This window comes from Acipenser ruthenus, chromosome 16, assembly GCF_902713425.1.
Source record: "Acipenser ruthenus chromosome 16, fAciRut3.2 maternal haplotype, whole genome shotgun sequence".
Taxonomy (NCBI): Eukaryota; Metazoa; Chordata; class Actinopteri; order Acipenseriformes; family Acipenseridae; genus Acipenser; species Acipenser ruthenus.
This window is the reverse complement of record NC_081204.1, coordinates 12008170-12033051: the sequence shown is the minus strand read 5'-3', so window position 1 is coordinate 12033051 and position 24882 is coordinate 12008170. Positions and strand designations below refer to the sequence as shown.

General features: G+C 37.8%; 1 long non-coding RNA gene across 1 annotated transcript; it reads left to right on the top strand.

Annotated features, from left to right (window-relative positions):
- Nucleotides 1-637: 637 nt before the first annotated feature.
- On the top strand, nt 638-24878 carry LOC117412212 (uncharacterized). The gene is made up of 3 exons (XR_004545891.3): nt 638-1242; nt 8317-8477; nt 24736-24878. It is a non-coding gene; the product is annotated as an uncharacterized LOC117412212 (long non-coding RNA).
- Nucleotides 24879-24882: the final 4 nt, after the last annotated feature.

Genomic DNA, 24882 nt, shown 5'->3' with positions numbered 1-24882 from the left:
TCGTGTTCTCGTCGTTGCATATTTTTTATCCAGCTTTGTAACGCTATACACACACACACACATATCACGTCCTTCGCTCGGCTTTCATTTCTTTGAGTGAGAGATAATTTCGTAAAACCGGGGAAGTTCTCTCTCCAGCGGGAGACTGCCCTAAAGGCCAGACAACACTGTCCACCAATCCCTTCATCAGCCTTGCTTAATCGACACCCTCTCTTCCAATCAGATCTATGGACAGGCGGAGCTAACCCTATTCCTACTGGTGTAGCCCTGCTTGGGAGCCCAGGAGAACCCGTAGCGAGGGGTGTTGTATAAGATGTGTCACTTTGGCAACGTAGCATCTTTTGCTGGGGGGTGCGTAGGCTATATATATATATATATATATATATATATATATATATATATATATATATATATATATATATACACACGCACGTTTTAAGAAATCACATTTTCTTAGAAGCTCCAGAAATAAAAATAAGTTCACCTTCGCGAATACAATGTATATATACATATGTATATTTTAATGAACGCATCTTCCCCTCGTTTGCTTCTCTGCCTCTCCCCTCTCTGAGTGAAGCAAGCTGCTGAATTGTCAACCCCTGGTTCAAGACAGTCTCCTCACCCTTGGGGTGGGAGAGAGACGGCCTGATCCTCCAATCAGTTTTCGGCGTTTGAGTTTCAGATATTGAATGACACCTATGTGTCGAATGATATATGAGAAGGCGGGTTTATGGGTAAGCCTCCCACGGGTGAGCCCCTGCCGCGGTGCCCGGGAATCCCCGTGTGTTGGTGTGTGTCAGTAATGTTGGATCCCGCGGTTGGTGCCGGTTAGGAGGGGGATGGGCGGCACTGCGAATCTTGGAGGAGCTCAGAGAGAGAATCAGAGCCTGTGTAACTTCACATAGAGTAGTACATCTCCCCTTATAAACACCGGTTATAAAGCATGTAAACAACATTATAAACGGATTTAAACACTGGGGCCCAAAATTAGAGAGGCTAAGGTATCGCTGGGCCAGATATAGGACTGTGAATACAACTTCCCCCCCGCACATGGGACATTGAGAAGGGAATCGCCACACCGGACCAAGGAGCGCATTTTCCTGGGTACGGTTTTTAGGAAATACCGTGGCTCTGGCAAGGGCCCTTTTCTACGGTCTTCTCTGGATGTTGGATTGTTTTTAAACTTAGAAGAGAAAAACAAGTGGATATTAGGTTTGAACTGGGGTGGAGAGGCCTGAAAAGGTAAGTGTATGTTATTACGATAAGGTTTTTAGAAGCATTTTTAAGGTTTTTGTGCCTTGGGGTGTATGCTACGTTAGCGCGTATTTTTTTTCAAAACAGTTACCCATAAACAAAATAAATAGGTGCTATATGGGTTACTTATTGGCTTGCTCAATTTTGTATTTGTACACTGAAGTGTGAATTTAAAGTTTTACACAGGGCTTTATGTTATGCTGTGCTTATTGATAATGTAAACAATGCGCCCTATTCTACTTTTAACTGATAAATAGCTCTCGTTTCATAATGCAGTGCATTTAATCTGTTTGAAAGGCTTAACACGTTTATTGCAAAGATTTACAGCTGATTTTTAGGTTGGCTATGGTTGTTTCTTTACTGGAACCTACTACATAGGGTTAATGAGGGGAAAAGTTCCAAGTTTGCAATACATTTTAAACAATCAAACAACACTAATTATTATAGTTGGCAATAACAGCATGTTTAGAGTGGGTTGTAGAACGTAGTGTTGTCATGTAAGTAATCTACTGTGGAAACCGTTTAAAAAGGCCATACTGATTACTGAACTGTGCATAGCAAACGCATTGAGAATGCTAGTGTTAATTATGAGTAACCTTAACTTTCTTGGACACATTTATTTCGTTACCCACATTGCTGTGTGGCATTTCGCCTTGGGTGGAAAACAATCCCAAAGAACTCGAACGCTTTATTCCAGGATTACGAGCCACATTTTTTTTTTTTTTAATTTGTGTTTTTCTTTACACTATTCCCAGGTTAACCTGGGTATTAAAACTACAAGCCCTCCTTATTAATAAACAATAGTTTTTTTGTATACCCTAAGTGTTTTAAATATCCAATGTGGTTTTTATTTTTTAATTAAACTTTATTTGACTTTGTATAGCTTAAAATAGAGCACTGTCCCCATTGATTTTCGTTTTAGAGTAACGTGGATAGATGGTTGCTATTTGTGAAGAGCTGTTTCCTTTTTTAGCCTCCATTTTTTATTTCAACAACAAGTGAGATGAAATGAAGAGAGGGAGGTCGGGCCTGTGGCAGCACTGCAGAGCCAACAGGAGCCAGACATATATTTCCAGAAAACTAGACTGTGGAGATCACATTTTATACTGGCTGCAACAGGAAAAAGAATATTACACACGATTCTACCATAGCAATGCAGAACAAACGTTTTAGGATTGAATACGAATACAGAATATGTTGTTTTAACCAGTAATGGGAGCTTGCTTTACACCTTGGTTTTATTTAATAAAACCATTTTCATTATATATATTTGGGGATTTAGCTTGTCCTAACATGGACACCCTTTTCTAGCTGACAGCTGTTTATATAAAAACACCCTAAATTTGTAGGCTTTGGAAGTGGGTTTTGACCTTATGACCAAGTTCAAGTTTCCCCAAATAAATATATCCTAGAAAACAAGCAGCTGTAATAGCAATAATGAAGCTCTATATATACCATTTTGAAGCAGTGCTGGTTCGAATGATTAATCAGTGACAAAGGTGGCTCAGAACACATTTTTATTTAGCTGCCTGGAGACAAAAACAGACACATTCCACAGTGTTCAAGCACATTATTATTGTTATTATTAGGACTAATGGCAACTGTCAGTCTTTTACTGTGTCTGTCTTTATTTTCAATTTTCCCATTAAGTTGTTAAAACTACATGTTTTCTTTGGTGTGATTTACATCACTATGTTTGCGTTCCATGAAGAAAAACAGATGAGTAGGTGTGGGGAATCGTAGATAATGAGGAAGCTCAGATTTTGTTATTTCAATGTTTTTTACTTCTATTTTTACCACACTTCCGTTTAGTCACCATGACGGCTGCATCCAATTTGCTTTCAGTACAACCCTACAGATCTTTTGAAGCACTCTTTCTGCATAATAATATAATACAACAAAGAATAAAAACTCAGTCATTTAGATTTAACTGCCCTGGGAAATCTCACTAGCTGCAGACATGGTGTGTTGGTCATGTGCTAAACACCTCCTCCATTAACAGGAAAGGAAAGAAGACACTTTTTTTCTTTCAGTATGTACAACCTATTAATCAGTCCATTTTTTTAAAAAAAAGTGGTGCTGTTTTCATTAGATTTAGGCTCCATAGTCCTCAAAGGATCCAGTATGTAGTACAACATTTGAACTAATCAAAGTCTTACCTTTTGCAGATCATTTTATAGGTATTATAATGTGAAATAAAGACATCCATTTACACTGCTGTACTGGAAAATGACTGCATTAGTAGGCCTAAGGTTATGTGACCAGGCAAGTCAGGGGAAGGCCTAAGTTGTATTTTACTCTAATTCTCTAATCAACCGTCTGGAGTGTTCCCATAGCAGGACCGGAATGGATCTCGAGGGCCAGAATTGAGTACCAATGCCCATAGATCATCATTTAGTATTGAAGGCATTAGCTATCGACCAATTTACTTAACATTGAATAACCAATTGTTAATAGTATAACTATACGAGAATGTTTAAAATACATTATATTTTGGTCATTACAAAGTGGCATGGCTCTCCTAGATTATAGAATTATCCATCTTCACAGTAAAACTGGCAACAAATATTTTTGATGAGCACCCTCACTTGGGCTTCTGTTGGAGTGCATGGTTGTAAGCACAATAATACCTTTCTTTATAGACGCACATACCAAACTACAGGGCTTGAAATTGGAGATTGACCTGCTAATCTGAGCTGAAGCATTTATGACTCTTGGTCCCCTGTGTGGATTCATCTGTCATTTAAAAGAGAGCGAGGACGAGAGTAGAAGAATTGAAAAGACGTGAAGATTGAATCTGTGCTTTTTTCATGATACAATTTCAGTACAGTTGAGCTCTGAGTAAAAGCATTGGCGAGGCTTGCGCCCCAGTCATCCAGACTCGAATCAACCTTTCCATTCACTTCTTTGTCAGATGATTTTAAAATGCTGTGTAATGTTCGTAGTGAAAGAGAAACACCCAGGCACATTCCTTGGCAGCAAATACTTAATGATTTTAATTACGACACATTCTGCTTTCTGCTGTAAATGGCTGCCCTTGCACAGCACATACACATTTCTTTCTGCTGCCCATTCTCATTAATTTAATATTAACAGTGTATCTGTGTTTGTTCACATCTATCAAAGTATAAATCACTTGCAGGTTTGATGCCAAATGGTCATTCTAAATGAAAACCTAAATTGATTGTGTCTTTTGTGCATATACCAAACCTATGTATCTGAATGGTGTATTATACTGTATATCTACAATATTCTCCATATTGAGGAAAACTAACTACTAAACAAACCAGACCGCATGATCTTAAAGTGGAGATTAACTGACACTTAGGAACTATATTCCACTGAGAAATAGGATATTTTAGTATTGAACAGACAATACAGCAGCTATGCTAATATTTTACTAAGCAGCTTTTGAAAACTCCTCAGGACCAGAATTAGCCATCTTGACTGCTCCGAACCGGCACTGATGCAGCATTTTGGTCTGTGTGAATTGCCTATACCGTCACAGAGCAGTCATATTTTATGCCGTCTCTGAACCACCTCGCGAGGTGGTTCAGAGACGACGCTGAACCGTCTCAACTCCTGTGTGAAAGGCTATGCCTGCACTGGCGCGCTATAGTGGGCGTGGATTGAAAGTCAACATCCCACGTGACTATACCGGACGTGTGGGGTATTTTTGTCGTTTGTTGTTACACGCTTTCATTTTTTCCGAATACAATGGCTGATTTAAGAATGAGGTAGTAGGCTAATTGGATTCTGGAATAAGTTAAGGATTTGTTAACTTTACGGGCTGAAGAGGAGGTGACTTCACAAATTAGAAGGGCGGTGTATGATGCTGTAATTTATGGGAGAATCGCCGTTGCCATGCAAACGAGCTACGGGTTTGAAAATTATACTCGCATGATCCCTTTGAAAAGTGTTATGATGGTATTATACCGACATAGATTGCGTCATTTTGTGCTGTGTGAATGGGTATTTTAAATAACTTTTTAAACGTCTCGGAGACAGCTCCGTAGCGGCATTTGTGTGTGAAAAGGCTTTAGATAACTTAAAATATCAATGCCACATTCAGTTAAATTGTTTGCATGTTTACGAAGCCTGGATGTAAAAAAACATGTTATCTGAATGTATCACAGTTTTAAGGTTGTCCTTCCTGATGCCAACAGTTTTTCAGAAATCTGATGGCCTTGTCATTTTTAGTTTATATTTTGTATATATTCTTTCTGTTCGGTTGGTAATTGAGGGATCATTTAAGTTTTTATTGGTCTTTTTTTTTTGGGGGGGGGTATAGTGTGATAGTGTCTTTCTTTTTCTTTTAAACACTTTTAACATACAGAATAATGTAGTCCACGCCTATGATGACCCTACAATAGGTGTGTGTGCATTGGTTACATTTGAACGGCAGGTATTTGGAGCAGCAGTTGTTTTAAACCCCTAAGAGAACTGTCTCTGGAAATGAGAATACAGAAATCTAGCTGTAGGCTTTAAGGCCTTAAGTAGGCCTGGATCACAATGTCTTTATGGTACTGCTATTAGATCGCCTTGGAGTGCTATCTTTTCAGTTTTACCTCCAGTTCTTTTAGCAGAATGCAAGATTCCTGGTAGTACACCACTATTTATTTGGTGCATGCAACATTGCAATTGAGGGTTTGGACGTGGTCAGGACAGTATGTTGCACAAGATGAAGTTCCTTTCTTATAAAATGTACATGGATATTGGATGCTGCAGATTCCATTATGCAAGTGTTTATTTGCAGCCTGCATCATGTGTACTGAAAGTCCTTGACTTTGACCAGCTCTCTCTGCTGTTTCACGTCTGGTTGGTGTATTGCATGTCATATTGTGACGAAAAACTGGTTATTAACTATATGGTATTGCTATGATTTAACCGTTTGTTGACTTGATGTGATAATGCCCAAGGGTGAAAGCCTTGCAAGCTTTCACAGAAACAAACATACATTCAAACAAAAAATCTGTGAAAACAGTATGTGTAGTGGGAATGCAGCTTTTCCACATCATAATGTGTTTGTGTGTGTGTGTGTGTGTGTGCAGTTTTCTGTTGTTGCTGCTTATGACTTCCGTAGCTCAGTCTGCATAATTTGGCCTGTTAGCTGCATAGTAACTAAATAAACTCCAGGCTGGGTCTACAATGATGCGTTCCCAAACTTCCTCTTCTACTTATAAAAAACTGAAAATGTCTCTGGTACCAGTGTTTTCACTGATCATATCAACCTGTCTGTCACACTCTACATGGTGAACACAACATTTGTATTGGATTTGCCTATAATTTTTCCTGCCTATAACTGTTTTTCTGTATTTAAAATGGCTACCTTTTTCCTGATTAAAACATCTGGGATGACCCAGTTTATGTGAGTATATAGAAAGCTGACACCTGGATCATTTTTTTTAGTTGAAAAAGCACAGAAGCTCAGTCGTGTCAGTTTTTGGGCATATTTAGTCTGCTTTTGCGTTATACTGGTGTATGTCGGCCCCTTACAAAAACAAACAGAAAAAGATGTTGTCTGTGTTCATCATGTTGAAATACAATGTATAGAATATCCCTCTTTCTTGATTAGAACTACGTTGCTTATTTAGGGATTACCTCTTGCAAAACATTTTTAAAACAAGAAAATAGATTTAAACAAGCCTTGGTGTTGTGCTTCGTCTGGGTGTATTTAAAACCTGATATGAATGTTGTAATCCCCAAGTAGGCCTCTTGGTAGATCTTTAAAGAATTTTCAGATCAAGGACGGTTTGCAGGTAATATGGCTATGGTTAGGAGCCAGAAAAACAGGTTTAGAAGTGATGAAGAAAGTATTGAGATTTTAGGAGGTGGGTAAGTGCATGGAGTAATGGAACTGTAACTAAGCTGCTGATTACCATACAGAGAAAAGGAGAGAAATCAGCAAGTTTTTTAGGCAGCGTGCAGAACCTCTGAACCTGAAAGAGTTTTGTGAGGGATACAATGTGGTGTGTGGAGCAGGGAGCTGGCACATTTCCATGAGAAAGAGTCAGGATTCCTGCACAGCTCAGAGACACAGAGGGGGAGGGGAAGTGAAATGCACTGCTAATGTGTGGAAAAACAACCCATTCATTGCTAAAAGCATCTTTCTAAATGAAGTTGGTGTATTTGGGTGTTGATAGTACAGTTTGTTATAAAATATGTTTAGTACAGAAAATGAATATAAATTAGATTTTATGAATATTTATTTGGTAAAGCCAAAGTTGTAACCTTAACACACCTTAGGAAATACCAGGTTTTATGAGTTGCGTAATGAGATGGCTTGTAAAATATTTTCTAACAGCTTTTGCAATTGGGCGGGCGGGGTAAACTCTGGCATACAAAGAACACTATTATAAAGCATAGGGGTTTTGTTTTGTTCCCAATAATTTTATATAGGGCACCTCTACAATAACGATTCCCTACACTGTAGCCTAGAGAGCTGAGTCTAGCGCGTCTACTTTCAATAACAGAAAAAACTAGTATATATATTTATTTATTTATTTATTTGGGGTGGGCAACGATATGAAAATTGTATATATCGATATTGAAGTCTTCCAAAACCCAGAAATACAAAAACACAATTGCAGTATGAAACGTATGTAGACGATAAGATATTTACATATGAAAAGCAATAACTTACTTTAACTTGGTGGTGCTTTGCTTCACAATATCCATGGAGAAAAACAAAGTTTACTATTCCGTCATCAGCCACTTCAAAACTGAAATATTTCTATACTTCACTGCCTGCGCACAGACTTTGTAGCCAATCCAGCAGTAATTGAATCATCTGTTGCGTATAAATGCTGACTCACGACAACTCTAAAAGTATGAAGTACGACGTCATGCCGAATTTTGCATTATTTTGATGTTTTTAAAATGCATCTCATTTATAATACCGAAAGTTCACATTTTAGTGGAAGTAATCACACAGACAAAATGCAATGCACCTCTGACGCATGCGCATATCTCACGATATGTAAATTATCTATCGTATTAAAATATTGATATTGGTGCCCCCCCTGTAATATTTATAAAAACTCTTGTGTGCTTCTTTGCCAGGTTGCCCAACAATGGTTTGCTGATTTAAGAGACAATGGTGGCTAGGAGCCCACCGAGTTACAATGAATCATCCTAAATGAGAAGCATAGCCCACTTGATGGCAAGATGGCCTTTACCTTTATGGCTCCTTGTCTTGGGATCCATTCAGCCATCTTCTAGAGGTAACATGGTAATTGTAATATTTAAGTACGTCTATATGTGTTACAGATACTCCTGACTAAAATGTGTACTAATTTTAGATAGGACAGTGTAGTCTAATCATTGGTTCTTTAAAGTGGAACAGTCTCAGTTTAAGTATTCCAAAATGGTACAATTTTAAATTTCCTTTAATTAATGTAAAGTGTTTTGCAGTGTAAAAGAAGTAGGGTAGACTGGGGTGATGCAGTAATTGTTACAGTACAGCACATTTTGTTTATATCTGAACTCATGAATAACTGATGTTTTGAAGCATAGAATTGAACAGATCTGCAATGTGTAATTCTGTGCATTTCTCTCCCGTAGATTGTAGTGCATAGAAAAACTAAAGAAAACACAGATGTTTGGCCTGTAAATTGAAACAACTGACAGTCATCTTTTCCCATTCAGTTTAGAGTTTGTGTCTAAATGTTAGTTTCTCAGAGGTATGTTTTAGAATACAAAATGGATATGGCTATCTTAATTCTGTTAAAAAAATAAAATAAATAAACATAAGAGCTGGCTAAAATTCCTTGAAAGAGCCTGGTCTGTGAAATAAAAAAAAGAAATACTTAACCTGTCATAGAATTTCATGCTCTTGTGTTCTTTAGACAGAAGCTGTTTTAAACCACATGATTATGGGTGTTCTACAAGTGCGTGTGCTCTGTGATAGAGGAGGAAATGGCTGAATGAGCCTTATCTGTGAAATGACTAACAATATTGCCCTCTAAACACCTGAGCAGTGAGTCATAGTTTAGAAACCACTATGTGGGTCCTATCTGCAGAGTGAATTTCCTGTTCAAATGTCCTTAGGCAAGACCAGCTTTCATTTGTTTATAAATGTAAAAATACAACAAAAAATAAATCCAGTTAAAAATGCTGTAATAGTTTACCTAGAATATATTCCAGTTGCCTGCACAGACACAGCAACATAACTTAAGATGGATGACACTTGTAGAGTGGGATCTAAATGGGAGACAGGATACTGTATGCATGCCGGTAGGGGGGGGGAATGTATATAATAATAATAATAATAATAATAATAATAATAATAATAATAATAATACTGCTAACTGCAGGGAAGTGAGTTTTTAGCTTTTTGCTGTGTTTGATTTGAAACACACATTTGATTTGTCCACACATTCTCTCATCCCTTTCCCAGTTAGCTCTGCTTGGGAAGCACTAGAATACCTAGCATTTGATAATACATTTGTAGTATTAGAGATGCAAGTTGGTTATGATCGGTTCAGTTTTTCATCAACTCTTTCAGCTGGTTTTGAGCAAAATCAAAATGAATTTATTTATTTATGGTTTTAAGCTCAAAACAATGTTACTGCATCAGTCATACCATACCAATGTGTTATACAGTTATCCAAACTTGGCTTGATAATGCCCCAGTGGCTATAGTTGTAATTAAACATTTAATTTATTAAATGAAAAATGTAAATAATAAATATATAATTAAGTTCAACTGAGTTCAAACGTTTCCAATTCTTGCTGTAGTTCATCTCAATCTCCAAGTTTAATTTTGTTTTGTATTTGTGTGTGTTGCATATTTAGCAGGTCTAGATCTGTACCTGAAAGTAGAATGGCTTTCCAACAATCAAAATTGTTGTAGCAACACTTCCCATAAACTTCAGTCCTGCATAGTCACGGTAATTACTCCATTTTGTAGGTCTCATTTTTATATGGCTGATCTCTTTATTTTGACTTGGTAGGATTGACTCTGACTCTCAGTTTAGAGCATTTAAATGACAACTGTGCACATCAGTTCCGTAATATATCCTACTAACAAAAAAGTCACATTAGACTGTGTTTCAGTAGTGTAGTCTACAGATTACTGTGACTTGCAGTTTCAGACATTTATGCTATGTGTCCCACAAATGCATTTAGTTTTACAGTAAAATAAAATTCCTTGGTTTCTGTTTGCTGCATTTTTTCAGGATTTTTACCTTTTGTTTACAAGACTGTTTGAGACCCCTCCCCCATCAACCTGTGAACCAAATAATGTCTACTTATAGATTAGAATTTGTAAGAAAACTAAGTTTGCAGATAGCGTTTTGTAGGAAACACCTGTGTTTATAACATCTCAGTATTCGCAACTGCCTCAATGTCAAATATTTGGCATAGAATTCTTCTTAATGTCTCCAGTGTTGAAATGAGTTTTAGTTCACATTCTTGTATCCCAGGGTTTTGTCGGATCTCTACCAGCTGGTGGTAGAATGTGAAAATATCTTGATAATAGAGGTTATTGCACATATTGCACCTTAACCTTGTACTGTATATATGTGAATTCATCATATAGGCAGGAGAGGAAAGTGTAAACTTCGCTAAAGAAAAAAAAAAGGTCAGGTAAGTATGTTGGTGAGTGAAATAAAGTAAAAGAAAAGTGATTCGGTAATGTATGAAGATAAAAAGGACCTGGAAAATGCAGTGCTATAGGCCTAATGGAGGGGCCCATAAGTAGGGCCACGGAAAATTCACGATTTCACGAATTTCACGGAAATCGTGTATTTGATTGCCTACCGTGAAAAACTCAAACATGGCAAAAATTGCACGCTGCTTTTTGTCAATTCCACCAAACTCTGTGGATGCAGAACAAGCAGTTTCTGCATATGGACAGGTTTTTACACCACAAAGACAAACCATGAGTGTTGAAACTGCAACAAGATCCACGATGCTGGCCTTCAACAAATAACTAGTTTTCTGCTCACGGGCCAGATAATTATTGTGTGTGTGTGTGCACAACACGCTAGATGAATAAAAAGTCGCATACGATTTATTCTTCTTGTTTTTCCTGTTCTTGTTCTTCAGATTATTTTGTATAGGTTGATTTGCTGAAGTAGCATGATCTCATGTGGTTTTAAAATGTCATATATAATTTAGTGTGTGTAAAGAAAAACACAAAGTTTCGGTTTTGTCACTTGCACTTAGCCCTGTTTTTAACATTTTGTTTTTCAAAGTCAGCATAACGCTATATAACACAGTCAGTTTAATTACTGTATTAAACGTTTACAAAACTCAACAATGTTACCGAATTTGTCATTCAAACTTGTTTGAAAACTTGTTTTTTTGTTTTAATCAGTTTTGTCTGCTTGTTACTTCTCAGCCAACACATTTAAATGACCCTTGTTTGTTACATTTTAAAAGATTGCTTTAAACATTTTTTTTTATTGTCATTCGTGAATTTCTTGAAAAAGTACTGTGAATTTTCCGTGGCCCTACCCATAAGTGTCGCACATGTTTTTTGCAGACATACTGTGATCTACTTTTTTTTAAATCATGATGACGCAGATTTTTTGACAGTTATTTAGCTTTTTAGTTTATAATTTAAAAGTTATAATCTGCATGGGTTATTATGGACAGTTAGACTTTTCTTGGGTAAACTTTGGATGGTGTTGATCCTGCTGTAAAGGTCCTAGGTTTGTGTGCTGCTCAGCATAGGCATGGTTGAGTAAGAGTGCAGTAATAAGGCATATGGATGCCCGATGCTTCATTTAAGAAGTCCATCGATTCTGTGAGTGCATTTTAGTGAATTCTGGTACTGTAGGAGGAACCTGCAACAAAAGACATGCCCTCAACAGTGTGTTTTCTTTCATGGAATCCAGCGCAGTATCATACTATGTGCAGAGAAGTACTTTCTTTAAAATGACTCCCTAACCTCTTCTGTTGGTCATTCAGCAGCCTCTCTGGGGCTCCATTCACACAGTATTGCATTGGGGTTGAGTTTTAAATACAATTGAAATCAAACAAACAAAAACAAACCCTACAGTGAGAGAGGGGTAGTGTTTCATGAATTCAGTTTAGCCACCATGCCTTCACCCATTATTTAAGAATATGCTTGAATTTAGATGTGTCAAATTAATATAGACTCCTAAGATTGCTATATACTGTGTGTGTGCTGGTGTTATGTGGAGCATGTTTAACAAACTTTGGTGGAGATGCTGTAATCCTGCTTTGCATCTACAATAAGTGTGTTTTCTGTATCTAGATACATATACAGTGGGCTGCAATATCATGTATTCACAAGGGATACTGTACGTACGTTGTTTTAACAGCCATGAACTGGCAGGTGGCTAGTTCTTGGATTAATGTGTTGGAAGAAAGCGTGTTGTTCATTCAGCCAACAACCACAAAGCTAAATTTGGACACAGGACTGGGAATTCCTGGCAGATTCTAAATCGGTCATTATTTTGTCACTATTGATCCAACTTGGATCAGGTCTAGTCCCCCACCCCCCATATAGACTAAAGTTTAAAATAACTGTATGTTTATTGTGCATTAAGCAGTCCTTGCATTGCTGCTAACAGCTGATCCTTGGGCAATGTGAAATACAAAAGTTATCCAAGCGACAAGAAATGTAAAGTTAAATTGAGACTGGTATGTTTTAACATTGAATGACTATTTATCTTTAATTGTGTATCTTCATTTAATAATTGATTGCTAATTTGCTCATTATGGAAATGAATACAAATTTGCCAGTCTTTTGTCTGCTTTATATCTTGATTGAAGGCAATGTTAAGCCAAAATGCGTAGTTTTTTTTTTTGTATTTTTTGATACGCGAGTTGCTGGGTTTCCTCCCCTTTTTTACCATTCACCCAATCCACAAAAATGGAGTGAAAGTGACCACAAAACGTTATCAGGTAACAAAATGAAAAACTAGGACATGTATCCAGGGACCTGATTATAGAATTGTTCTGCTTTAAAATGTAGGCTATTTTCCTGTGCCATTGCAGTCCTTTCTTCTTCACACAGACTGTCAGGTGTGTTTTTTAGGCTTTGTTACAACTGTGTTGTTAATGTTTAACACAGCCCAGTGAAAGCAGAGCTTTTTTATGCTTTTTGCTAATATCCAAATAAGGAAACTGTTTATGGGAAAATGCCTCTAAGTAACTATCCTTGTTTTTTCCTAAATGTTGTACATTCATTTTCATTGTAACAAGAACAATGATATAGGCAAATTAAGTTTGCTCTCTGCAAGCATAATCTCTTAATGAAAATGTTTACAATTTTAACATTTGCATTGATTACTCTGCATTAAGGTAAACCTGTGTACAGAAAAACCCATGAATACAATGAGTTTTAAATGATTTACTTTGTCCCAGCCCAAACCAGCAAGCAGGTAGCACTCTACATCATAGTGAAGCACTAAATAGAAATGCCAGTTTAAAGAAAAGAAGTCTGCGTAAACACAAATCAATTTTGATTAGTGCCATTCTGAAGCTACACAGGGTGGCAACCGAGAACATTGTAAGGTTGCACAAAAAACGTGACTGTACTGGATTTCAACAATACATACGGTTTGCCTTTTCACACTGTACTATTTATTTAGTGTGTCTTTTTTTTTTTTTTTTTTAGGATAGCTTCTAAGGTATTGAATTCCATTGACAATCTAAGCCTTAGCCAGCTTCCCTGACTCTTTTGTTTGTAAAATGGCTGCTGATTCCCCAGATCTACTTCTCATTATTGAACGTTTCTTTACAAACACAGCTAGCTTGTGTTTACCCTATAAAACCTGGCACTACTCCATTGGAAGGATGCAGACTTCTGACTTTATAATGAGGCTTCCTTGTAGTATTCACGTTCCATGTGCCTTACCTTAAACAAACCTGATTTGCTTAACAATGATGGTCTGAATTTACTGTCAAATTACTCTGAAAATTTGGAAGGTTAATGTGCAAGTAAATATAATAATATTAACAATAGGTAGCCCAGTTGAGGCAGGTGCTGTAGAATTTTAGGGGACCAGAAGAGGCACAAATGTGCAGCTGAGGACAAAGATAGTTTCTCAAACTGGCTGAATGAATTTGCTTATTGGGTGGCTAGTTATTCATTGGATGTTTCTGGTTGCTTTGTATTCAGTCAGAAGAAGCCGCCTAAATATTATTTCTTTATTTCTGGTATTTCTTTTGTTGTTGAAGCCAAACACTGATATTAATCAGAACTGCTCGTATGGATTGATAGACTGAAGATATCTGACTGGAGCAGAAAGGCTTTTTGAGATTGCATGCCCATTTACTGAGTGCAAGGTATTCAAAGATCCTGGATTTGCCTTGTACTTGCTGGCACATTTTCAGCTACTGCATACTTTCCTGTCTTTGTTGTGTTCAGTGTCTTGTGATTTCAGGAGGTGTGGTTAATCATTGCTGTAGTCAGAACAAATAACAGATGAGGGAATATGTCATTTTTGCCCAGCCTTCCTTTTACGTGTCCTTTGTTTTTCCACTACAGTTAAAGGACCCGGAACAAATACTAGGAGAGGGTTTATATTGACATTGTAAATAGCAGCTGTGATCTGGGACACCAAGTTAACAGATCATTTCTTTACGACGGGGCAGTCCAGACTTTAGCCTAGGGGCCAGTTCTGGCAGTGTCTGACAGTCATTCAGTGGCCTTCAGCCATTGTAAATGAAATTGTAGGTGATACCAGCTTAGCTTTGTCATCCTGCCTTCTAGGGTGTTTATACTCTGGAGCCTGACATGGCTCAATTCAGCACTGTTGAGTTTTTCTTTAAATGACACATAGGCACTGTATACAGCTCCATTTATTACTTTCTGCTTGGATATTCCCTTGGTTATTTTTTTGGTGTGTGGGTGGGAGTATGGGATTTTATCCTTTGCAAACATTCAAAAAGCAGTGTGCGTTGGGATTTAAATTAGCTAAGAAATTGAACTGGCTCAGGAAGAGAAATGATTTCTGTATACACTCTTCATGGTACAGATTTGTATGTACACAGTATTTCCTGAATTAAATTAGTCTGTGTGCACTTGACTGGTATCTACTGAGTTGTTTTTAGAAAAGCAATTTGATCCTTTTATAAGTTACTCTATTTTAATGGGGAGAGGAGGAGTTATTGTTTCAGTTTAGCATGCTGTCTCCTGGGAATGTGCCGTGGGTAGGTCAGTGATAGTGTTAACTGTTTTGGTTTCCGGGATGACATCATTCATGAATTGCATTCACAGAAAACTTGAATGAGGGGGAGGGGTTTGCTCTCATTATGCCCTGTTGAGTCTTTGGTTTAGCACACTGCCTATATTATATAGAGACTGCTGTACGGTATGCTTGCATAACTTTAATGCTATTTTGTAAACAATGATTTGTATCCAGTGCATTTGTTCTAAATTATCCTGAAAGAATCCAGTCAATATACACTAGTACTGTAGCTTCTTAAAATAATTCAGCAGGAGTCCATTGGATTAAACCAAACGTTTGGTTAGTGATAACCACACTGTACACTTGACACAGATTGGGTGCACCATATCTATAACAATGAACAATTGATGTAGCCCAAAATACTTGCTTTTGTCTAATCACTTTAATGTCCCAGAAGAGTAGCGCTATTTCACTACTACGTTGATGCCCTTTTATATTCCTCTGTTCTCATTAATTTTTACTGTGTAGACCACATTTTAATGTCGGTGGCTTTGGCAAGTTGTTTACAATTAGTAAAATAATAAGGCAATTTTGGAAAAGGTAGACGTACTCTAGCATTGTAGGGGTTGTCCATCATAATAAGGATGATGTGTGAAACAGTGTGTGTGTGTATTTGTGTCCTTTTAAAAATTATATTTTTAAAGCTGATTTTACAGAACTTTTAACAAGCCATATACAGTACTGTAGTTGTAGCAGGGGGTGCTTTTTGTATCTAATGCTACAATGCCTTTTTTCTCAAGAGTTTTAAAATACATTTATTTTTGGGAATTCATTATGGTTGTGAAATTGCTGTTTGGACAAACAGAAGTGTTTACAAAACACTTTGCACTAGCGTTTGACAGATCTTCAAACATTACAAACTCATTTTCATCTGTGCTTGTCGTCTCATGCAGTTATATGGCTGACTGAAGCTTGAGCACAATATCTTTTCAGGTAGAATCCTCATATGTGCTCTGAAAAGGTCATATCGATTTGTTGCTGTGTTTCCCCTGTGGATTCCTTGAATTAATGACAAAATTATATTAGTACAGTAGCTCCTGTGAAATTAGCCATTCGCTGCCCTCCCTTATGCAAAGGATCTCCTTCATAAATATTGATCATCCAGGAGCTGCAGAAGAGCCTGCAGTTTCCCGCAGTACAGCTGTACAGCACACACTCCAGGGATTGACAGGCATTGCACATCCACCCACATTAGCAGGCTTTTTCTTTTCTCGCTTAGTAATAGCACCTCATGTCCCTGTCTGCATTTACTAGAAATGAACGCTCTTGTGTAACATTTTCGTGGTAAAACATTGTCCAAGTTCTACCCCTTGTTTGAGAGAGGCGTAAACAGATCACAGGTCTATTTTTGATGGCTGTTTTGACCTATTTCCAAGCAGTGGGAACCAAGACACTATCAAACAGCACTGACCTGGTATTCCATGACCTTGAGGTCAAAAGTCAAAGGTTTCCCAAAATCCTTGTCTCACTTACATTGGAATCATTGGTTCTCCCCAGGAAATCTGTAGAGCTGGTTGACAAAGCATTATAGCCGGGAGACATCATACCCACTACGATTCTTTATATATATATATATATATATATATATATATATATATATATATATATATATATATATTTAGCAGTCATTAATGTTTCAGCCTCTCTGTGCTTAACAGAAAACCCACCCTTCAACTCTCTGATTGGTTAAATGTAGTGTCAAGACATAACACAGCAACACAGCTGTCATGTGGTTCCAAGATTTTTTCACCCAGCATGCGTGAGTGATCTTGTCTGCTAGCAGCACAACCAATCCTTATCGTTAAAGGCACAGTAACATCTGCAAGACGGCCGGCTCGGGGTTCTTCAGCTGGGTGGCCCGTCCGGCTGGAAAGGCCTGGCAAGAACCCTGCTATAATTTGCTTTAGATTTCAGCTTGACATTTAATACAAATCTTATAAACCAGTTTTTATATATTTCAGAGACCTGCTAAGAGTAGCTCTGTTTTAAAATTGATCAGTATTTTGGCACCTACATATTTTGGCACTAGTGTAATGTTTTCATTTTGTAATTTCTTCATTGGAGTGCCACAAGGGATGCTACTTTCCGGCAGACAAATATATAGAGTTGATTTTATGGGTGATTTAACTTGGTGACTAAATACAAGCATCATTGTAATGGAGATTCTCCCCCACCCCTGCCTCACCATGCAGTTTTATCAGTCAATAGACTGCTAAAAAGTGCATGTCTCAAACACGACTTATTTCTTAAAGATTTTAAAGCATTTTTTCCTTCGAGTTGGAGGAGTACTTTGTTTACTTTGAACACATGCTAATGGAACTTTATAATCAAGTATACATTCTGAGATAGACCAATCTTTCAGGTAATGCCTTCATCTGAGTTGCCAATATAATGTAGGTGTGTGTTTTTTATAGTTTCTCTTAAAATAAACTTTGACAAGAAAAGGAATAAGGGCTAGTTATTGTCAATCAGGTATGTGTGGTCAACACACATAAGTAGGCTACACAAGTTCAGATAGCAAACTCTCTCAACTTGTGTAGCCTATTTGTCAGTGTGTTGCATTGAACCTTGCCAACACAGGACCCTCTCATGGTCCAAGTTCAAAGAGCTTTCTCTCAGTATTTTGGGAACAGAATCTGCTTCTTTCTCACTTTGTTGTATTCTGTAAGATTAAGACTTTTAGACCCCTTTACTTGCATTGTTGGCTATTGGGATTCTGGATGTCTTGGCTTCAATGCATTGGTTAATCCACCTTTTGAAGAATCCTCTTTTCTGGAATGGTTTTGAATTTTATAAATCTCTAGCCATTGGGTAATCTATTTATTTGAGGACCTGTTTATCGGGATGTTAATTTTTCATTGTAAAGTGAATCTTCATGCAACAACATTGCAGCCAGTAACACGGTGTGTATCGGCACCATCTGTCCCCTATTTTGTCTGGAGACTGTTTTGATTAAATGCAGCACACCATCCCTAAAAGCTCTAAACAGCAAGTCATTAAGTTCTGTTGTGAAAAGGTTGCTAATTTATAAAGGAAGGCCTAATATATTTAGACCATCACATTTTAATAATCTGAACCTAAGGAATAGGAAGAAAACACACATTTCTTCTTTTGAACTTCTTACATTTAGGTGTTCATACAGTTGTCCTCACCTTCTTCACATCCCTGCAATGCAGAGACTCTTGGTTACAGGTAGTACAGTAGGCACATAGTGTTAAATTACTTCTAAAAACCTGCACTGTAGCTTGATGGCGACATTTTCTTCAGCCATTAACTCGTTTAGCTTTCAAACTTAGTCTGTGGTTGATTTCCTGGTGTGTTTACAAAGTGATGATTCATTAGTCACATTAACACATTTGCGGCAAGTTTAACACATTTATGATTAATACAAACCTGCAGTGCGTTGTTCATTCAAGATTCGGTAGCAGCACATTCATCTGTTGCACTCTATGCCTGTTCTTTTGTCATTAACTAAATTAAAGTTGTGCCAGTATTTAAAGGCACAAGCCCATTTTGAAACTAACAGCTGTTGGGGTTACCTGTACCATGTAGAACCAGTGTACACACATACAGGGGGTAAAATGTATAAAATAAACGGTATTGGATAAGCCCAAATGCAATCCAGCATTGCTCCTGGTTTGTGCTACTGGCCTTTTGAATGGGGTGTAGATGCCACATGTGGTGGGATGTAGTACTGCGGTTTCTTGCCAGCTGGCTTAAAAACAGGGTTTTCTTTTCATGATCATTAAGGATTGGGGAATATTTTTATACCTTCAGGCTACAAAAAAATCTTTGTTTTTATAGTCTTTCTATATTGCGAAGAGACTAAGCAGTGTTGTAGTTTTTGTTTTAATCACGAAAAAGGACTTTCCTGGTCAATCATTTGTGTTTCTATTGTCAAAGGTATTTGGTCTTTTTTTAAAACTGTCTCAGCTGCTCTTCGGTTTCCTCTTCCTGAGCTAACCAGTAATTTGAACCTATGACTCATTCTGTTTTGTGCATTTTACAGAAAGCTAGCACTGTCGGTCAATACCAACTGTAGTTGATGACAATACTCTCTCTCTGTGTGCAAGTGCATCTTGCCCTGGTCACAGGCAAGTCTTGTGTATGCATTTAATTTTTTTGGAGGTTCCTTGAATCAGAATGGAAGGGAGATGGATATCTTTGGCTCAAGGTGACAGCTGGTCTAATACAAGGTGCCCTTTGTGCAGGGAAATTTTCTTCTGAGAGCAGGAAACAAGTACATTTAAAGATGAAAAGGAATAATTTGTTTATTGAATGTTAATACTGCAGAATAAAGCCCATCTCTCTAGATTGTGCCTAGTTGTCCTCACACACCCACAAGATGGCCTCTTATACCTGCACTGCAGAGACTGTATGGGGATGTTGTAATACTCTTCAGTCCTCATTTCTGTTTTTCTCTGCTGTGTGATCTTGGAGAAATCAGATCTGCACATTAAACAAGAACAGGGTATTTTATTGGTGTCTGTTAAACCAGTAAATAATACTGTAGTGCAGGTTTGTTGAAGAAAAAAACAGTTAGTGCTATGTCTTGTCTAGATGATGCACCAGATAACCATACCAGGAATTATTTTTTAGTATTAAGCATTGTCAAATTAGCACCCAAATCTTTTTTAGGAATATCACAACTTCAGAATGGAAAAGTCAAGATCAGCGATATTTTTCTTGATACCATATTGAAAAAACTTTTGTTCCACAATAAGCTGCAGTGATGCTGACTAAACGGATACTGTATGTTCAGAAACAAGCAGACAAGTATGTTTGCCAAATAGAGGTTAATAAAGGGCAAAATCAATTCAGAGGTTCAAATAAAATGAGTAGTTCCCCTTTTCATTTAACAAGTTAAACAGTTTCAATTAACAGTAAAAACATACAGGAAATGTAATGCATTGAATGCAACTTTGCCAGCGAGTATGATGCATTTAAAATCTTATTTAAAAACCTACTGTCAAATGTACGACTAGTTTGTATGGTGCTTTCAGCAATTCCTATATTCGCTGATGCAATGTAGGTGAGAACTGTGAGGGGGGAAAGGTGTTTTAATTTGTACTACCTCTGACACAGGAGCTCATTTTTACTGCAGCTTCTGCTTCTCAGCCGATTTACAGGACTGCAGGTTGGGAGCCCGGCACAAGCTGCTGTATTTATATATTTCTGATGTTTACAGAAGCCAGGGGCTGGTGTAATTACATTTACTGGATAATTGAGCAGAGCCGTGGTAATAAAAGCCAGCCTGCTTTTGCTCGTGGGTGAGTAAGATTGGATTAGTCTGCCTTGCAGACTCTTTCCCCTGCGAGTGATGGACGAGGTATGAGGACTGTGTGATGAATCTCACCGGCCACTGGAATAGCTGGGCTGTTATTGGCATTGTCTGACAGCAGCGCTGCTAATCTAGTTGGGTATTGATTTAGGAGCAAGCGAGAGATTTGAGCATGCTTGTTGGCATCTGGGGAGGGCTCGGACTGCAGAAACAAACCCCAGACGTGGCTACAGTCTGGGATGAGTAATCCATATTTTATCTCCTCCTTTTTTATTTATGAATTCTTTCAATTTTTAATTATTTACAGAGTACTACAAGACAAGTGGAATCAGAAAAGATCATTTTTGCAAATTAATTAATTAATTAATCTTTTGCTGCTGTCCCAAAAAATGCAGGAAAGATTGGTTCTTCAGTTTTGATGCACTGAATTGCACTTTCCTTGTTCTCCTAAATGTAATTCACAATTTTTTAGGTTCTGTCATGGTTTTGAAGCAAGTTTGTGGTCCCAGTTAATGGCATACTATACATGCATGCCACCTCTCACTGTTGGTCACCCCTGATTTTTCTTGTATTTGCATTGGATTTGCAAACCATTTATTAAGAAAAAAGTCAAAATTCTCATGATGGTTTTATACAGTTCCGGGTATGTGTTTGCCATTCTTGCAGTCTTGTACCAGGTGACGCTAATGAGTCTTAAATGTAGCTGGACTTTAATTGTGTGCAATTTTTGAAAAAGAAACTCGATCGCACAAAACACACACAAAAAAGTAGAATATAACTTGTAGGATTTTGGTTTTATTTAATAGGGGACACAATCAATCAATTAGGGTGGATCTAGCCTTGTAGCTTGACTGGTTCACTAGATTCTTCAAGATACACAATTCCCTGTGACCCCCACCTCACCTGAAATGTATACCATACTTTAACCACCCAGCTGCTTGTTTATTTTGGCAATTTCCATGTTGTAAATGCTCCTTTTTTTATTATTTTTTTGCAGATTTTTCATTCTTCGCCCTCATATAAGCAATTTGGACAGTTTTCAAAAGAATTTGCTATATTTATTTTTTGTGTGATAGATTTCAAAGCAGACGCACTTTAAACCCTCATCAATGCTAACGTCTTTATCTAGCACATACACATCAGAAAACTTGCATCGCAAATTTTCAATCACGTGATATACAGTATCTTCCCCAGTTTCAGGCACGGGTGTATAGCGCTGTTATATTAATTATCTGTGAAGTGTAGGTACAATAAATAAATAGGTTGTTTTGACCAGTACCAAACCTGGCAAGGCTTCCTTACAACCTGTGACACCAACAAATAAAGAAATCTCGTTTTATTCTCTGTAGATACACAGGCATCCATTTTTCACTCTCAGCTGTGAATATACTGATGACCCAGTCTGTCAAGCACATTTCTTAAGGACTGCTGCCATCTGCCAGTAAAAAACAAAACTGCATACACTTTTACGATACAGGTTTCTTATTCTTTCATTGAAGCACGTTAAAGACGTGTTAAACTTTGCAGATGCACATATAACCTCCTGCACGCTGTTCTCATGGGAGTGACACATTTGGACTTGCCTGCGCTCCATGTGGAAATTGCAGGATAAGCAGCTGGGTGGTTAAGGAAATGTTCCTTTTAGTGCAGTTTGGAACACATTTGCTAGTAAATTTAAGTAACATTCTAAGAGTACAACTGTAATACTTAGGAGTTATTCAAATATAAAAATAGCTTCTTCCTGTTTTTTTCCCACTCTTTCTTTATAAGCGGAATTCAACTCCTGATGTACAGGTGTTTTAAGCCCCTTTCACAATGCCACAATCCCACGTAGTGTGAAACCATTTACCTGGGTTGTACCCAGGTTGAGCTGGGTCCCAGCTCGGCATGTGGGTCATCACGCTTTGACCCGGGTTGAAGGTTTCTCTTCCGCAAGAAACATTTCTGTTTATTCTGTTCAGCCATATTTTTGTTGATTTTGAGACTCGCCATGAGCCAGATTGCAGCAGGGATGTAGATGCGTTTGCTCTAATCAAGATCTGGGCCAACGGTTCAATCCAGAGAAGCTTGGATGGAAGTGTCCATAACAAGCTGCTTCCGGGGCATTGATACGTACATTGTGCACTTTTGTCTTAACCTGGTCAACCCTGCTTTATCAAAAGCAGTGTGCAATTGCGTACCCGAACCGCATGACACAGAGTCCTGACCCGGGCAGAGCATGCCAGTGTGAAAGGGGCTTTAGTTTGTTGCATCGCAGATACAAAATCATTGCCAACTATTGCTGCTGCTTTGTGGAATTCTGATTTTTCTTGACATTCTTTCAGTTTTGTAACTGCTGAACCCCAGACTTTTAAAGGACTTCTGGATAACCTGTCAGGTTTCTCTGCATTTTGTACTGTTTCTCTACCAAAGTGCATGCAATATTTACAGTAGGCTCCATCAAATTCTGCAAAGACAAAATATTTTTTCTTTTGTTTATTTCCATTATATACAATGGAACAGTGTACAACGTTTTACAGCTATTTTTCCTCATCTAACATCTTGTCCCATGATGGCTAACCTGGAACACTGCTGTAGCAGGGTGATCCTGTTTTCATACCCTGATGGCTTATTTTTTGGGGAGGGCAACATTCTTTCCCTGCACTACTGTCACTGAAAATGATACATAAATGAATAGATACATAAACACATGAGATTTACAGTCTATTTTATTAAATATTAGAAATGTCAGGTTCATGTATTAAAGCAGTATCACTTATATGCTAATTTACAAAAAACGTAAATAATACCTTAAGTTTCAAAGATTAGTCTCTGCTTTGCCAGAGGCTCTCAGGCAGCCATTTCTGGGTTTCTTTGTGACCAATGGAAGATCAGCTAGCCAATCAGAAGTGATAGGGGTGAGACGTAAACTTTCTAAAATGTTTGTGCTTAGGTGCTGTTCTTCCGCAATTCAGTTTTTAGAAACTTGCGTGGCTCTCCTACAAATACAGCGTCTTTCTAGCAACAGAACAAACATAGGACAAATAAATGAATAAAAACTACTTGTCCGACGGGCAAAGTATAACGGCAAAACTTGTTGTCCCGGGCGTCGGGTGATACGAATTGCACACCCCTGCTACGTTGAACTGGTTTTACTGTGAGTTTATTAAGACCCACCTGAGCTTGTTACCTGTACACTGTGGCTAATCAAGCTTGTAGTAAAACCTGGAAAGGATGAAACTGCTATTCAGTAGGAGTCCATCAGTATTTCCATCCCTAATAACATAGTAATTTGAATTTAGTGACTTACAGCTCTTTGACAGTCTAAACGTTATGTAATAGTAAACTAAACTGAAGTGTGTACATGTTTAAACTTTGCATCCTAGTACTGTTTATATAGCAATATGGCATCGGGAAATTGTTAGCAATATTAAAATTGAACATTTTTACAATGGAGACGAAAGGCAGCAGAGCAATAAAAACAGATGTATCGTACGCAAAGCTGCTGCTGATATTGGTCATGGAGAAGGCAAAATTACTTTACCAAGAAATGTATCCAGGCCGAGGCAAGGCAGATTTCAAAGCAAGTACAGGCAGTTTTACTAAGAACATTTCAGTTTTAAACAAAGTAATGTTTGTTTTTTTTCCCTCCCTTAAGCCAAAGGACTCTGAAACATCGAGCAAGCTGCACAAATGCATTTTGTTTAAAATAAAATAATAACAAGCTCTACATTTCACCCAGGTTTTCCAGGACATTTAAATCTGTGTTTTTGCTACAGTTATAATCTTAATAGTAAGTTTAAATGTATCCTTTTTCCATTTCATAGTTTTTAAAGACTTTAGAACCATAACAAATGAGTATTGCATTACTGTGCTGTATCCTTGTATTCTCCAGATTAAGGCTGTAGCTAGCAGGTGTACACGTTTATTAAAACCATTGAAAACTCATTGAATTACAGACATTTCACACTTAAACAACCTTCATTCTCAAGGTGTTTTGTAACTTGGAGGTTCTACTGTAATTGATAGTCCTTTCATGTGTTTTTGCAGGTTTCCCCATGTCCGTGAAGTGCTGGTCGCAGCACTGCGGCTCCCCACCCCAGGAGTGGTCAGTTGCTGTGATTTGGACCCCTTGATCCCTCTCCCCTCCCCTCCCTCCCCCCCCCCCCTCCCCTCCCCTCCCCTACCCTACCCTAC